Below are 16,578 nucleotides of genomic sequence, written 5' to 3'. Positions count from 1 at the left end.
GTCCATAGGGTCACGAAGAGTCGGACACAACTGAACGAATGAACTGAACTGAGAGATCCAAAAGGGTGCGACCTCGTTAAACACGGCATTGCACACGAGAGTCTAACACGGTTTAGGAAAAAAAGAAGTTGTTGCAAGTGCTCAAGGTCATCGACAGTCATTAGTTCCGTGACATGAGGAAGTGTACGATGAAGAGGTTCTAACATGTTCTGTTTCGGTTTGTGGTGTTTAACGTCCCGAAGCGACTCAGGCTTTGAGAGATGCTGTTGTAAACGGCCGTGGAAATTTCAACCAAGTAGGGGTGCGCTAACATCGCACAGTACCCGGGCGCCTTGCTTTTCGCCTTCATCGAGAAGCGGCCGCCGCGACCGGGATTCGATCCAGCATCCTTGGGCACTATCTCCCCACCACGACGGAGCCGAGCATATTCTGAAGATATGTAAATATGATCGACTTAAATGTAAAATCTAGGAGAACAATTAACAAGGTTTGCCGAGGGATATGAAGCTGTGCCATCAGAATTTTGTAGACAGCTAGAACAGCCGACGAATTATATACATATTTATGCAGCAGGCGAAGTAATTCTAAGTACAATGATGGTCGTCACCAAATGCAAACTGTAGTGGTGAGAAAAAAATAACCAAAGCGTGACAAGGGTATGCAAAGGAGGAACGCAGAATGAGTGTAAGAAGCACTAAAAATTCCAAGACATCAGAGCTAACGTAAGAGCAAGTTTTGCAGCTGTGTGCACGCAGTCTTTATGACGCCAGCTGGAAGGAAGTATGAAAGAACACTACATCTGTAATGATTTATGGAGAAGGTAACAAATTCAGGACTTTCATTTATTTACTTACGCGTCAGAAAACTTTGCAGACATAAGCACACAGTGCCTTAGCACGAGCACAGGAAGCAAGCATATACGAAAGCTTTAAATATAATAATTTAAAAAGGACATATGAAGAAAACATTAGAAAAAGGGGTAGCAGAGGTCCGGTCCGGATCAAAAGCATGTAATAACTTTACAAGCTATTGCCTAAAAGAGCGCCCAAAATTACAGAAAGCAATTTGTCTCTCATATACAGTGTCATAGATGCAGATGATCAGTCAAGTCATGGGGTCATTCCTTATTGTATACTCGCACATTATTTTTTTTTCCATCGAAGGTCTTCCCTTCACGTGCTTGTAACTATGATGCTGACACGAGACATGACACGTATAACCGACGACGAGCCACTTATTTGCTCTGTAGCTTGTTATAACACTGATCTCCATGTTGAGAGCCACATCTTCACGCACTGTGATGGAATCATGGCGTTGCTGGCCTCAAAATATATCGCATGTGCACACAGGTGGGACATGACATCGAAGGAGAACAAAAAAATTCCGTCTCTATGTTTTTGCACTTTTCAGATCATGTGCCAAATGCTCATCTATCCTTTTAAACACATAACTCAGTCCCTGTTAGTCAATGACAATGCTGCAGCAGATGTGGTTTTAAACTAGACTTATTACCTAATTTTGTTTTCCTTATTTCCTGTCATATCCATACATATATTTGAAAGAATACATCATTGTAGTAATCTGTCCTTGTGCTACGTTGGAGCCAGTTTAGCAAAACGTGGTCTGCGAAGTTGATGCTGTGGTATGTGTTTCGATGATGTTTCTTTAATGTAAAGGTTCAATACCGTGTTTTCTTTGCTGCTGTGTGTACAAGGTTGAAAAAAGGTCACTGCCTAAGGTTTTAGTCACAATGTTCACAAGGATTTATAGACTTCAGCCCTTCGCAATGGAGTGGCTCTGAAGAAGAGAGTTAAACGACTTAATCATAAAAACTCAAACTGGAAAACAAACAAGAACTTCAGCAAGCACATGTACGAACCTGTTAGCCCGCAAAAAAAAAAAAAAAAAAAAAAAAAATTGAACGCCTCATTTTGAAGGGAACAAAACATGCTCATGAAGTTTGACGCAGATCAAAGAAGAAGAAGCAATTCTTATTTCAGGTACACAGTGTTCTTAGAGGTGTATAAAAGAGGCTGCCGTTCCTGATAGAAGAGATGGCATGCAGTATTGTAATGATTTGCACCTGATAAATTCATTTAATGAGACAATCGCGCAATCAAGAACGTTGCGGTGGCGTGCCTTTTTGCTCTGTCTTGAATAATACATATTCGAGAAGCATTTCTTTTCACATATGAATTCTCACATTTCGCTGGAACGCTGCGGTCGGACTGCAAGTTATGAAATCTGCCATTCGTTATGCGTATATCCGGTCTTCGCGTATGAGAAAGTGTATGCGAAAGTGAAACAATGTATTGAACACATGGCCATTCTCTGCTTATTAATCAGTGTGAGGTGAGGTTCGAACATCTGCTAACGTGTTAACAAGCGATGAAAACTGCTATACTTGTTCTAGCGTTGCTTCCACTATCACCTGCAATGATCGCGTGAGTACCAAAGGCTTCGTTCATTGAAACCAAACATTTGTTTTCGTATGGGCTTAGAAGAAAAAAACATGGTCTAGGCGGAGAGCAATGAATTACTCTAAGTGGAGTAGCGGGGAAGAACAAAAGCCACGCTTATAGGGGACCCAAGCATCGCAGGGTGGCGCTGCGGGCGCCAGTGAACAGCGCCCTCTCCGGCCAACGCCATGTAATCGGACGGGCAGAGTGAATAGCTCGCCTGTAGATTTTCGTGTCTTTGCAGCTTCTGCAAGCGGGAACAACTCGCTTTGAGCGCGCTCGCGTTCTTTGTCGCTCGCATAGTTGAAAGCTGCTTGCGCGAGCGCGCGCCCTGACCGCAGTCTACTTGCTTGCGCGCGCTTGCATTTCCGTGCTGAAAGAAAGCTGTCTTCCGCGCGCGCTTCTGCTTCTACTTTTCAAACTCGCGCTTGGATGAAGTGGTGTTTGAAGCGAGTGTGCAGCAATGTACACGCTTCGATAGGGTTCAAGAAAATAGCCGACAGCGGTGGCTATTTTCACAGCACAAATGTCAAAAAGGGAGGGCTGTTAGTCAGCCAAGTGCATTCTGTTGAGCAGATTATAGAAGATAAGCTGTTATCGTGAAGACTAAGTGTGTGTCGTAGGTCAGCGACCACATCGCCTACGACGTGGGATTTGAGGCAAGTATTTAATTTTTATTGTGCCCATTTCATTAAGGCCCAGTTTGTAAGGCGCATGCAATCATTCGATGCGCTGTTTGCTTTAATTTCTGAAGAGCTTGCAGATGTAATCTAGTTGGTGCCTATGAACTTAATAAAAGATACGTGGGTTCGTTCGCATCTTAGGCGCGCTTTTCGGTACATGCCGATATGTTAATTTTGATGCCGATTGTCGTGCAATTGCATACTCAGAAAATTTTATGCTTAGCTTCCACCTGAATAGAATGTCAATTCACATGTATACAAAGAAACATCAACGCTTCTGCTGCAAACGAAATATTTTCGAGCTTTAAATTTCATGAATCGCATTCAGCTCCTAATAACTGGTCCCGCAATTGATCGAGTACAATTTCAATTCCACAGAGTAAATGACAGTTCTGGACAATATCTAGAAAATCAAATTTTCGCTGCGTGGTTATTACTTCATTGTTCCTATAGCTTTTATATTGGTATATAACTGTTTTATTGAATCACTCACACCGCCGCGGTGGCTCACGCGTTAGGGAATACTGGTCATGGCGACGCGGGTTTGATCCCTGCCGCCGCTCACTGGAGGCGAACTACAAGGAGGTCTTTGGAAATATACGTTCCCGTTAAATAACCACACAAGGGGGGGGGGGGGGGGGGGGGTGAAATTTTTACAGGTCTCCAATACAGCGCCCCTCGTAGCCTTGTCGCGCTGAGGTGTACGTTAAACACTACAAAACTAAACGAACATGGTCACTCAATTGTATCCTTGCTTACAGGTCATTTTATATATCCTGCCTTGAAGCTTCAGTGTCTGCTTTCTAAAGAAGAAACAATCTGCTTCTGAGCATGAGTTGCGAGGCAGCATATCCTTGTTCTCTTTTGTTAGTTCTGCTCCTTATGTCGTGGGTTCGAAATGAACCATACGGCCCGTCACTGTTATGTGACATGTTTCTTTGCAGTTAGCATGGACATGACCTGAAAAGCGCAAGCTTGCGATTTCCCGTGCTAAGTGTACCTGCAAGGCAGGAATTTAGGGTCGCTGCAAGCATGTTGCTGGTTCGTGCTGTTTCATAAACTCCCACGAAGATGAGTCCTGCACAAGCCAGGCACAACAATGGGGCAAACCTAGCGGCAAAAATCCGAAGCCCTCTTTAGAGAGCATCTGGGCCTTAATGAAATGGGTATAATAAAAATGAAATGCTTGCCTCAAATCCGACGTCGTACACGATGTGGTCGCTGACCTGCGACACATACTTAGCCTTCACGATAACAGCGTTGTCTTCTACAATCTGCTCAACAGATTGCACATATGGCTGACTAACAGCTCTCCCTTTTTGACGTTCGCGCTGAGAAAATAGCCACCGCTGTCGGCTGTTTTCATAAAACCACATCGAAGCGTGTAGACTGCTGCACACTCGCTTCAAACACGACTTCGTCCAAGCGCGAGTTTGAAAAGTAGAAGCAGGAGCGCGCGCGCGCGCGCAAGACAGATTTCTTTCAGCACGGAAATCCAAGCGCGTGCAAAGCGAGTAGACTGCGGTCAGGGCGTGCGTGCGATCACGCAGCTTTCAACAACGCGAGCTGCTTCCGCGTGCAGAAGCCGCAAAGACACAAAAGTCTACAGGCGAGCTGTTGCGACAGCCAGCAACACAACCATACACTTCCCCACATTTCGAGCGTCGCGGAACCACTCCAGCCATTTTTAAACTCAGCTGTGACACCTGTTTGCATGTCTGCGAAGCCACGGCGGCGGGCCGGCGCGAGCACTCACAAAGAGAGGTAACGCGAACGACGCGAGCAGCACACGAAGCCGCCGGAACACGTTCGGTCAAGCGCCGCATCAGCGCCGCGCCCAACCAATGCTTCAAAATTTTCCCGCTTGCGGAGGAGCGCGCGCTGCAGTCGCGCAGCCAAACTTCAGGTTGGGTTCCCTATACAAGAGAGACACTAAGCCAGGGCACGAAGCGGACATTCGGGCCTTTTTAGCGTCCCATTAATTCGTCAGTGTTTCACTACTGAGAAGTCATCAGGGAGAACAGAAAGCCGTAGCCGAAATATCACAGGTAAGCAGCGCAGCAGTTCGCCAAATGACTCTGAATCAAAAGCGTAGCTTCTTGGGCTTGTTGGTGCATGAACATAGCGATATTGTAGCGCAAAACAGACAAGAAACGAGAGAAGACCGAGCAACATGAGCGCTAACTTCCAACAAAATAGGAAACACTTTTCTGGATATCTCTCTGGAGAATCTGGATATCGTCTACATTTATGGGATCCAATAGATCAAAATTTTTGTGCATTCCATGCGTTTGCTGAAACATAAGGCGAATTGCTCTTGAAACAATCGAAAACTTAAAGGAAGCACTAAAGGTACAGCAAACGTAGACGAGAACACGAGGAGAGAAGACAACACAACACGCTTGACCGCGTTTTCTTTTCTACAGATGCTCTTCGCTTTCGGCTAATTCTATAGTTTCGCGGGGTGCTTTGTCTAGACGACGTTTCTGTTATGACAGCCCTTTCAGAAGGAGCCTGTTGGAGCGCCTTCTAATTCGTTCTGTTTTTTTTTTTTTTTCTTCTTGCTTCTCGCACTTTTGCATTCGCGTATTTTGTTGCTCTTCTCGTTCGTGACCCTGGCTCTTCTAAATAAGTGTTCGGTAGGAAGCTATAAAACCTGCGCCAGTACTTATGTCTCACCGTCATATATCTCGTGTACTTTCTGTCTTTATAAGAACACTTTCGACATTGAGAAAGAAATCGAAGGTGTCGCTGATGACAAATACACAGAATAAGCACTTAGCTTCGCACGCACGTAAAACGAACGAGTCGGATCCAATAGATGATGCTTGCTAATAGCTTCCATAGTGTTTACATAAGCTAGCTAGGCTAGTTTTGCGAGGTATTTTACACCGCCACATGGTTTAGGGGTCGAAAAACAACTTTGAGAGCAGTGCAGAACCTGTACTGAAGTAATGCGAAAGCCTGGGGTTGCAGCTGCTCTTGTGATGCAAGATGCGTCATCATTTTTTCATTGTTCTGTTCTATCAGGCTGCCTCCCGGATTCGCCCGGCACTACTCTCACGGACCTCGCCCGCACTCTCGCGTATGCATTATTCGGGTGGCATATTTACCGAGGTTGTGCGAATGAGCGGCGCAGAAGGATCTTCATGAAGACGACGATGTTCACTGCACAGTGAGGTAGTGTATTGCTGATGGAACTTGATGAAGACGATCGGAGGTTTACTACACAACGCGACAGTGCATGCTCTTAAAATTTCTGTAAAAGGGTTAAGGGTTAATTGTGGCTCCTTCCATTCATGTTGAATATTTAAATGCAATAGCAGTAGAGGTTCCACCAGAGGGCAGAAACTTTCTATACCTCCCAGCGGCCACGAATTACAGCGCTAGCGCCAATATCTCCCTCAGTTACGTCCTAGATTCTGGAGGCCCAACTAATAATCCAACCATTTTTGGCGCGGTAGGAGGGTACGTTAGCATAGCGGGACATCTCAATTTTTTCTTTTGAAAGGGGAGGGGGAGGTAGGTCGGTATATGATCTCCAAAGACGGCACGTCGTACGCGCGAGCGAGCTAATTTTAATGTACTTTTTTTGCCTAGTTTTCATTGCTTCTGCTAGCTGGTTGCAGCGTCACGTCCAGAGCGTCCAGCTCGTTGCAGCAATGACAAAGTACACGAAAAAGTGCATTAAAGGCAGCTGGCTAGCGCTTGCATGCGACCACCCTCGTGAAAAGTTTTCCCCGCAGTGGTAAGAAAGTGCGCAAATACACGACTGAACGTTTGCATGTTTTCAAATAAAAAATTTGATGTTTGTTCTAAATATAGCTTCCCAAAAAGGAGGCTTCTTCTTCTTTTATGTTGTTTTTTCCAAGTGACCAGTATATACTGCGTGTTTCAGCAATAAACCCCAGTTGCGAGGTATCGCTTGTCTTTGTCGTCCATCTGTCCTTCGTGTATTTTTTGGTGCTATATTTTATCATGAACTTTATAGACCTTCATTGTAAATAATAAGTGAAAGTAGAGACTGTTCCAATTGGTACTAGTCTTAACGGAGATGATGAGGGATGTCATTTGAAGCTTTCTCGCTGGGGCCTCCGATGCGTTGTCGAAGGTGCGGCTCGACGATCCGCACAGGTCGCGATGCGTCGGCCCAGGAGGACAGCCTCTTTCCGCAAAAGCTCCAAAGCTCAAGTCCCCGTGGCTCCTCACTTGGCAGCCGCGCGGAGCAGGCGTTGTCAAACGTCCTCCTTGCGTCGAGGTGCACTGCTCCCATATATGTTCACGGCAGCGGAGCTCTTGAGTTGCCGCGTGAACTCGTGGTCCCCGAAACCGTGCAGCCACAACGTCTGGCTTTCTTCTGTTTCCACCGTCTCAGTGATTATTGCATCCGAGCAGACGTGCACAATTTATGCAGTCTGTCTCGTTCCGCTCCCACGGGTGGCTGCGTTTGCTTCGTACGCTGCGTGTCGACAGTTTCTTGGTTCTGTTCCGGATGGATCCTGGTTTGTCTTCTTGAAACGGCGGCTTCCAGTCACACGTGACACGTGGTCCTTGCCCATTTTTCTTAAGGTTTGTCACAGTGGAGTTCAAATGAATGGTTCACCGAAGCATAAACAAAGGGTGTGCAGTTGCAACTATTTACATTCAATCAAAGTTCCTTCGGAAGGAGGGCTGCAAACACTGCTTTTCTGAGAAGTTTTTAGATTTAAGCCGTGCTGTAGCCGGCTCTCCGCAGCCATTAGTACGTTCTGAATGCACATTTTTGTATTTTAAATTGTAAGTTTTTACGCCAATACATTTCTTCTGAACTGCCGAATAGTTATCAGTGCTCGTCGCAAAAATTAGTAGAATATATGTAACTACTTTATAATGGAGGTGAAATTCGTTGTGATTCCTGGGCAAAAAACAACGGTAAGAACCATAATTGCGTAACGAACGACTTTGAGAAAAGTTCAAATAAAATGCGTTATCTCATGCCCCCAATTTCTACTGACGAATTTGCCTAATAAGTGAGATTATGTTGAGAAAGCCGTGCTTACTATTCTCTGATGCAACTGAAAGTGAAAGGTGTTCCATATAACCCCGGTTTATATATATCGTGTCATTCCAAATTAAGCAGTAAATGAAAAATGCTTGTTTATTAACGTGATATAGAAAAGGCCCCGTAAACTGAAAATCTGTTGTCGGCAGCCGGCGTCGGCGTTGTGACCGAAAAATTCCGAGAATGGCGCCGGCAACCGAAAGCTGACATGGCCGGCATTATCCACGCCCGGTATTAACTGGACCTAAGGTGGCTATACATTACGTTTGGCAGACGCTGACAACTCGGGCTTCTCCTTTCATATGGGTGGGTGATATTAAAATCTGCCTCCCAAGGCCGTTACAATCACATTACGTGAATGTAACGGCCACGTGGGCACATTCATACGGCTTATTTAGAGCGGGGCTTTGTATTTGGGATGGAAGCCTATGTTATCGCGTCATATCCTTTATGGCGGAACCTAAGTGTCCCCCATAATTTTGCAGCGAAAGCTGCACTGCTGTAGGTTTCCAAACCGTCGGCGTTGCACCGTGGCACCATGGCAGGAGCTGTAAGCTTGTGTCTCTCGTTTTACGTGAGACGGCTACATCAGAATCAGCCTGACAGGACCCTGGTATTCACGTTACCCCTATAGGCCACTAAGGCACTAAGACCACTAAGCGGGGCTTTGTATGTGGGCTGGTAACCTACGCTATCGCGTCATACCCTTAAAGGAGGAGCCTAAGTATCCACCATATTTAGATGCTATTAATAAATGCCTTTACCACCGCCACATAAAACGCCGGTGAACGGAATGCTGGTTGTCTTTGATGCAATGCTCGGTTGCCCGCATCCAAAGCTTTCGCTCCACACTAGGTTCAGTAGCGTTGAACTCGTGTAATTTTTTGTCTCATTGTACTATATCAAACCAGGTGAAGGAATGGAAATTATAGTGTGTTATATTTTGTTTAGCCGCTTTATACTTTATTAGAAACCTATAAAGTCTTTAAGAGCATGATCATTCTTCGTCGCAAAGGGACAGCGGTCCACATTTCGACGGAACATGAGCACACAGTTAAATTGCATGAATGGCAGGCAGAATAATTTAGTGTATAACGCATTTCAAAAATAAACGTGGCCAATCATTGTCGAGCAAAACTATTTCTTTTTGTTTGCTTCACACGCTCGCATTCCTCGCAAACTGGAATAACAATCGGTGCAGTTTCTTTCAAGAGTTTAGGCTTAGATATAGCAAAGCTGTTTTCAGGCTTTCATTTTCACCTCCAGTGTGCATGCTGCAGATACTTATTTGTTTCCATTAGAATTAGGGGGAAATTAACCAGTTTAAACCACCGGTGTTTTAACATCGTTTTGAATAACACCTCCTGTCTTTCTGTTACAGAGGAGGAGGAGTGCGCAATCCTTACTGATCCCACTTAAGATGTGCTAAACCGGTAAGTTTGCATGACGGAAATGTGCACTCAGCATATTAGTTGTAGTAAATAATAGCAGGAGTTACGTGTCGGGTTGCAGGCGGTTTATTAAATGGAAAAGAAATATCGCTTTTCTACAGCTCTATCTCCGGATGTAACTGCCCGAAAAACTGCTGCCTGACTTAACTAACACATACAGCTACCTTCACCAAAAGTCTATAGCTGGCCGCGATCAACTTCGTTATATTAGTATATAGTATATTTAGTAATAATATATATTAATAAATATATTAATAGTACTCTACTCTAAAATGCCCAATAATTGGTTTCAATATAATATATATATATATATATATATATATATATATATATATATATTATATTATATTGAAACCAATTATTGGGCATTCTAGAGTAGAGTACTGTATATAGAGGACACAGAAGCGGCACATTTTACTACGCCGGCACCCTCTAGGGTCCAGTGTGTGCCTAAATGTTTAATGTTTTGGGAATATAAGAGCCTGGTTTCAAGGAGGACGATTGTACACCACGGCTAGGACAAAATGACTTTATTCCATCATAACAGAACCAAGGAAAATTCCGAAAGGGGTCTGGCGCATGCCGCCTTGATAAGACGTACCCGTGATCGCAGAGGGCAAGGGTGAGAGGTAAACGCGTGATGGAGGCAGTGTGATTTGATAGCCCTTTGCAATAGAACAGCAGGAGTAAATTCAATGTTATCGCAATCCCAGTTGCGGGGAGATGTTTGTAAATAGACAGAAACGTTACTCATTTGAAATTTTTCCTCTAAATTATTCATTCATAAGGTACGTCTTTATTAAAGGTGCAGAATGTAGGTATAAATTAGGCGAATGCAGAAAACTAAGAGAATATTTCCTGGGTAACCATGAAATAAATGACAAGAACCGCTGAACTGTGCACACAATGTATGCTTGCAGTCTGAACTATCGTAATAGCTTCGGGTGCTGAGCACTAAAAGTGGCATTTTTCAGCAGCAGCAGATGCGAGGACTGTCACGATGATGTCTCTATTGGAACTGCAGAATGCAATATATATTATTCATGTGCTGGGTATTAGAGCGACCCCTTTGGGAGATTCATCAGTTTAAGGTGGCCGATGATACAAAACACTTTTTTTCTGATGGAACTGTTAACTCGGCAGACACAATTTATCTTTAATACCGTGGAAATTCTAATTTTCAGTGAAATACTTTTCCCTGAGACTTTATCATCTAGGTATACCCATACGATAGAAGATTGCGGATGCGTATCCACATTAAATCTAGTTATCTGAGCGTAAGCTCTCTCAGCCTAGAAAAAAAAAAAAACGTCAGATGTTTACAGAGCTTACAGAGCTTCTTGCTCTTCCTCGATCACTTTCTAGAGCCAATCAAACTATCTGTTCGTTGCTGCTTCTCAGCGAGCTGTATCTGCTGTATTATCAGACTCTGTCTGACGCCTGCAACGAATCTTTGACTCGCTTCTCTCAAAGTGGAGAGCGACCGTGTCCACTGCTGGGACAATAGCTTGGTTTTCCCGATTAGTGCTATAGGAACGATGACGACGAAAAACAAGACATTAGCTATCGTACGCCTTGGCAACATCCAGGAAGCAGCGCACCAGGCCTCGAGATTTTTTTCGAGCCATCTCTATCCTCTGGACGAGCACGAAGAGGTTTTCCTCTAGGCGTCGTCTAGGACGGAAGCCATTTTGTAGTTCGGTGAGCGCGCCAGTGTTCTCTGCCCACCTACTCATCTGCAGTTTCAGAATGTACTCGAACAGTCGGTATAGTATGCTCGTCATAATGATGGGCTCGCAAAAGCTCTGCATCGCTTCCTTTTTTTTGGAACAAAGCTGACCCTTCCTCACTGATCTTTTCAAAGTGTATCGCCGAGATGCCGTCTAGTGCCTGAGCTGTGTCGTCTTCTTCATGCGCTTCCTGTATGTCAGATGACAAAATACAGACCCAAATTCAAGAATTAATCCCAAATGCAAACTCTGCGGAAGAAGGCTGGGCATTGTATGGACCTGCCCAATCAATATACTTGACGATCCGAACGCAGGGGGGGCAATGGAGGGGTTGGACTCGTGGGAGGCTGCACCATGCAACTGCGGGCTCGAGGCTCAATAGGCCCCCATGACTCGAGCACGGTTAGCAGCGGCAGCCGCTGGAGTCCCGAACTAGGGACAACTAGGGACTCCATCCACACGTACTGATTTATTTCCCAAGTAAAGTTTTCCACGCAGTAAGGCAGTCAAAACATAATACCATCTATCCCATTCTCTGGGACAACTTTATTACACGAGACGGAGATGACGAAATTCGAAGCCTAGAGCAAAGGTCTAGCAGTTTGACACGCAAAGAAAACACTTATCGAAATGGCGCAGCGGCAGGCTTTTCTGGTGCTAAACTGAAATAGTGCGGGTAGTGCGAGCCGGTATTAAAAACAACAACAACAACAACAACAACAACAACAACAACAACAACAACAACAACAACAACAACAACAACAACAACAACAACAACAACAACAACAACAACAACAACAACAACAACAACAACAACAACAACAACAACAACAACAACAACAACAACAACAACAACAACAACAACAACAACAACAACAACAACAACAACAACAACAACAACAACAACAAAAATTACCGAGAAAGCGTAGTGGTCTAGCGCAGTGGCCAGTAAAGCTGATCTCTTTGGCTCAGCCAGTGATAATTACATTGCCCAGAAAAAAGTGTTTTTCCTTGGGCGCTCAAAACGATGAAATGTGAAACAGACTTGCGCCAACATATATTCACTTTTTGTTGCTACTGAGCTATTAATGCACCACTTTTACCAAGCCTACAAAGCCTCCTAGGCCAATTACAACAATTTATCGAACAATTTAGGATCCTTGATTATCAAGTCATGCACCAGACTCGTGCTTCAAGGATCCTGTATTGGTCGCTTTTGATCCCAGCATGGTATTGAAAAAGAGCCACCCAAGTAAGCATATCCTTCCTATTCGACCACATCATCTGGTCTCGTTACGTCCAATAAGCCACCGACTGATCAGTGCCCGTACTTGCAACCAGTCAGCTGCCACCTGCTGCTCATAGGGAGGTTATGACTCCCTTGTGAGCTCATTGTTCGCTCACAAGTTGGTCATGATCGAGTTAATAATTTCCATAAATGACAAAGCAAGAAGGAATGAACAGACTGAGAAAATATTCTGGGCAGTGAAGGTCAAAGGTGGCCTTTTGGTGTAAAAGGATAATCCCTACACAAATGAAAACGTGATAGGGACAGTGATTGAGGTAAGGCATTATTAAGCTTTCGGGATAGTATGAGTTCATCTGGGTTAGTCTAGTGCTGAAGATAATGACGAAGGAACATCGCAGTGCCCTAGAAAAATACCGCGGTTAGTGTTCAGTTATAGGCGTCTAACAACAACACTTGTACGGCGGAATGGGTTCAAAGAAGGAAAGGAAGTAAGCCTCTAACAAGTAAATAATTCTTAGAGGATGCGCTTTTGCCTCTTTAACGACCAAATATAATTAAGAAATACGCAAAAAGAGCTGCAAGTTTCCATGGTTTTCCGCAATATCTGCCACTATTTTGACTGGTCTGTTCGATGCTTTACCAAATCTGATATTGGCTCCCGCATTGTTGAAGGATGAGCTGTAGTTTCTTCTACTGAAATCAGGGCGCTCACATTTAGAAATATTTTTGCGCACTGGCATCGAATCTGTAAATAAATTCTCTTTTTGTGCTGAAGCTTTTCATTATCTGAGAAAGCACTCATTCACACTAAATAGCAAACAGATATTACAAACAGCTAGTTACGAGGTAGGTAGCCGGTGGGGCTAGTTTTCGTTTATCACCGTCTTTATCTCACTTCTCTGTTCCTACTGCAGTGTGATCCCAATGACCGTTCAGTACAGTGCCTGCCCGGGTGTAGCTGTCATCGCCACACGAGGATCCTTGCAGCGAGGATGTGCCTTAAAGACCACGTTTCGTATCCACCTGTGTGGGGTCCCGCCATTCCTGTTTCACAAGTGTGAGGTTAAACTATGCATGTTTTTCAAGTGGCCGCAATAAAACAACGCTCGGATTCAAAATTGAGCCATCTGCTAAATCAAATGCAAGATGAACACATTTTAAGGCGAAAACCTTTAATGCCTAATGCTGTCGTGGACAAGATGTGTTCCGCTCTGATTGGTCGAGGCGGGATGATGTCATAGAAGTCTCGACCAATCACAGATCACCACAGTATGCGCTATTGCGTGCCTTATATAACCATATGCCAATCAATGACCAATTACTAAGTAATGACTAAATAAGAATTCATTGATCAACTAATATAATGACGAATTAATTAATTAGTGCCAGTTGCTTAGCAGAATGGGGAACTCAGGCTTTTGCCTTTCACTACTTTAGTCGCTAAAGTCCATCGTAACTTTTTTTTTGATACCTACAGCTGAAGAGCTGCTTTACCCTGAAAGAGTAAGGAATAAGTGAAACACTAAGGCAGAACCATGAAACAATAAGGCAGCACAAACGTCTCGTGAAGCACAAGAACGTAGCTTAAAAAATGTTTTCTTCGTCTGCGAAAAACTTGCTTTTTCAATTTTTCGACTGAGAAAGATTGCGTCACGTATCACTGCAACGTAGAAAGCAAATATTCCACTTTGACGGGGACATTTAGGTAGACAATTATGCTGGACTAACAACTTAAACTACGGTCACATAGGAACTAATAAAATGTAAAATCGATTGCAGGTACAATTCGGACTGCACAAAGGATCAATACTAAAAAACCATTTCAATACGTCTTGTCGATGAACAGGTGATGGTTTCATCTGAAAGCGATGTGATATTGGTAATATATTTCAAAAATTTATAACAAGAATTTCTGACAACTAAGCTGATTTAAACGCAAATATGCTTTAAAATTTGAAGGGATGATCGAAGCGAGAAAAATTAATTGGGTAAAGGCAAATAAGATTAAGCCAAAACTATATTTTACGATCCTCTAAAAATATTTGGCACCACGTTGGGTGCCATTTTGTGGGCGTTCTCACGGGGCTCCGGCTCCGCTCGAGAACCGAAGCCACACCGCTAGCTCTGACCACAGCCGTGGTCGTGAAGAACGACATATCGAGGCACAGCCAGCGGGCCAAGTTGTTTATTGGGAGCGCCCAATGTATTTCTTCGCTGTCGTAGCAGCACCCGCGCGCTCCGGCGACGCGGCGTCGTCTCTCTGGATGCTGTCCGCTGAGATGAGAGGGGAAGGGGGAAGGAGGAGCCGCCCGGCGCGCTACGCCAGTTCTCGATTCCCCCGCCCTCTCTGCCACAGCTCCGGGGGAAGGATGCCAGAAGGGGAAAGAGAGGGAGAGGGCGTTTTCCGCCTAGTGCAGCAGAGGGGAATGTTGAATTCCCACAGGATTATGTTTTGCAAATGATTTATTTGAAATTTGCTAGCAAACATTCATAACGGAAACATAGGCTGGACTGAAGTTTGTGTCATAAGAAATGCCAAATCAGTCGGCGACTGTCCAGAACTCAGCCAGCTCGGCTGTAAGGTAGGCAGAATTCTACTTTCATTAACGAACTAGTTAATTCTTTTAATCAACAGTTAGATTGATTGCAGAGTAATCGCTCGTTCACCGACACATCGGTAGCAATTGCGAAGTTACTTTAGCTTTTGTATGACCTTAATGCATCTTATCAGCCTTAGCGAAATGCGCCTCCATTAAATAATCTAAGCGTAACTATGTCTTGCATGCCTAGATGGCTGCAAAAGGGGTTTTTGTTGTTTTGTTGTGGGGTCATTCTCAATGATTTCTGAATGTCGAATTCAGTTAGCAGAAAACTTCGGAGTTTTTTCTTTTTCTATCAAATCCCTATTGTGTATCAAGCGATATTTTAACGAAACTAGCCTTCACATTTTACCCATCTGTTTCTCCGAAAAGTACCGGTATTGAATCAGTGTTAATTGAACTTACGTTGTGTTTTGACGCATTGAAAATCGCATATGTAAATAGGTACAATACAATAATACAATAAAAAGCTTATTTCCAGGTTAAACTGGAGGGTTTCCCTGATAAGAGGTGCCTTCGCAGCTTGACAGTGTCCAGGAAACCCATACAAGCAGCCGCCCACGAGTGGTGAAGGAAATCTCCAAATCTGTCATACATACAGTAGTCACATACAATAAAAAAAAATAAATACACATGCAAACTCACTATCTTTACACTAAATGGCACACAGATAAAAACAGTTAAAATGCGTACTAATGTCAACTGGGCAAACGTTCAGCAACCTACAAACAGAAGCATAAAATTACATTTCACCAGAATATTTGCGCAGCTCGGCTTTTCTGTATTCTATTGTATTTTGGTGTGGTGTGTGGGTTTTTAACGTCTCAAAGCAACTCAGGCTATGAGAGACGCTGTAGTGAAGAACTTCGGAAATTTCGACCGCCTGGGGTTCTTTAACGTGCACTGACATCGCTCAGCACACGGGCGCCTTGCTCTTTGCCTCCATCGAAAAGCAGCCGCCGAGGCCGGGATTTGATCCCGCGTCCTTTAGAGCAGTAGTCGAGTGCCGTAACCACTGCGCCACCCCGGCGGGGGCCTATTGTGTTTTGATAAATGCTTAGAACATGGGGCAGGTAGTAAGACGGCATCTGTACTTCCTGTTGCTGCACTGCTCTTCCTTGAAAAAAACAAAACAAAACAAAATGGAAACAAAATTATTGCCATGCTTCGCGTCAAACACTAACATCGCTGTTTTTAAAAGGGTCACCTAGGAATGTTTAACCATAAAGCTTTATACGACCCCAATGAATATTCTCAGCGAGTTCAGCAGCACCTTCGACAATTAACATATAAAAAGAATAGCAGCGGCATACGAAGTCTACATTACCTAAATTTGCTGGCCAAACTATGAGTGTTTCCAGAAAT

General features: G+C 44.1%; 1 protein-coding gene and 1 long non-coding RNA gene across 8 annotated transcripts in view; one reads left to right on the top strand and one right to left on the bottom strand.

Moving 5' to 3' along the window:
• LOC146175611 (uncharacterized) overlaps positions 1 to 16,578 on the bottom strand; it is a 143,021-nt gene that overhangs the window by 76,662 nt on the left and 49,781 nt on the right. Inside the window, exon 4 of one of the 3 annotated variants that reach the window (XM_084582006.1) lies at positions 14,064 to 16,330. The exons of the other annotated variants lie outside the window; for them this stretch is intronic. The gene's annotated coding sequence lies outside the window, so the exon portion shown is untranslated. Of the gene's footprint in view, positions 1 to 14,063; positions 16,331 to 16,578 lie in introns of those variants that run through there. 3 annotated transcript variants of the gene reach the window in all.
• LOC146175616 (uncharacterized) lies at positions 1,561 to 13,731 on the top strand. Of its 5 annotated transcripts, none has more exons than XR_014701443.1 (4): positions 1,561 to 1,642; positions 6,173 to 6,322; positions 9,565 to 9,616; positions 13,528 to 13,731. It is a non-coding gene; the product is annotated as an uncharacterized LOC146175616 (long non-coding RNA). The 5 variants fall into 5 exon arrangements; XR_014701444.1 differs by lacking the exon at positions 1,561 to 1,642 and adding an exon at positions 2,207 to 2,352; XR_014701441.1 differs by lacking the exon at positions 1,561 to 1,642 and adding an exon at positions 2,207 to 2,444.

Source organism: Amblyomma maculatum, chromosome 10 (assembly GCF_055883805.1).
Source record: "Amblyomma maculatum isolate TAMU_Amacu chromosome 10, ASM5588380v1, whole genome shotgun sequence".
In the NCBI taxonomy this organism is placed as follows: Eukaryota; Metazoa; Arthropoda; class Arachnida; order Ixodida; family Ixodidae; genus Amblyomma; species Amblyomma maculatum.
Note: the sequence above shows the minus strand (reverse complement) of the source record. Positions and strands in the feature narration are given on the sequence as shown.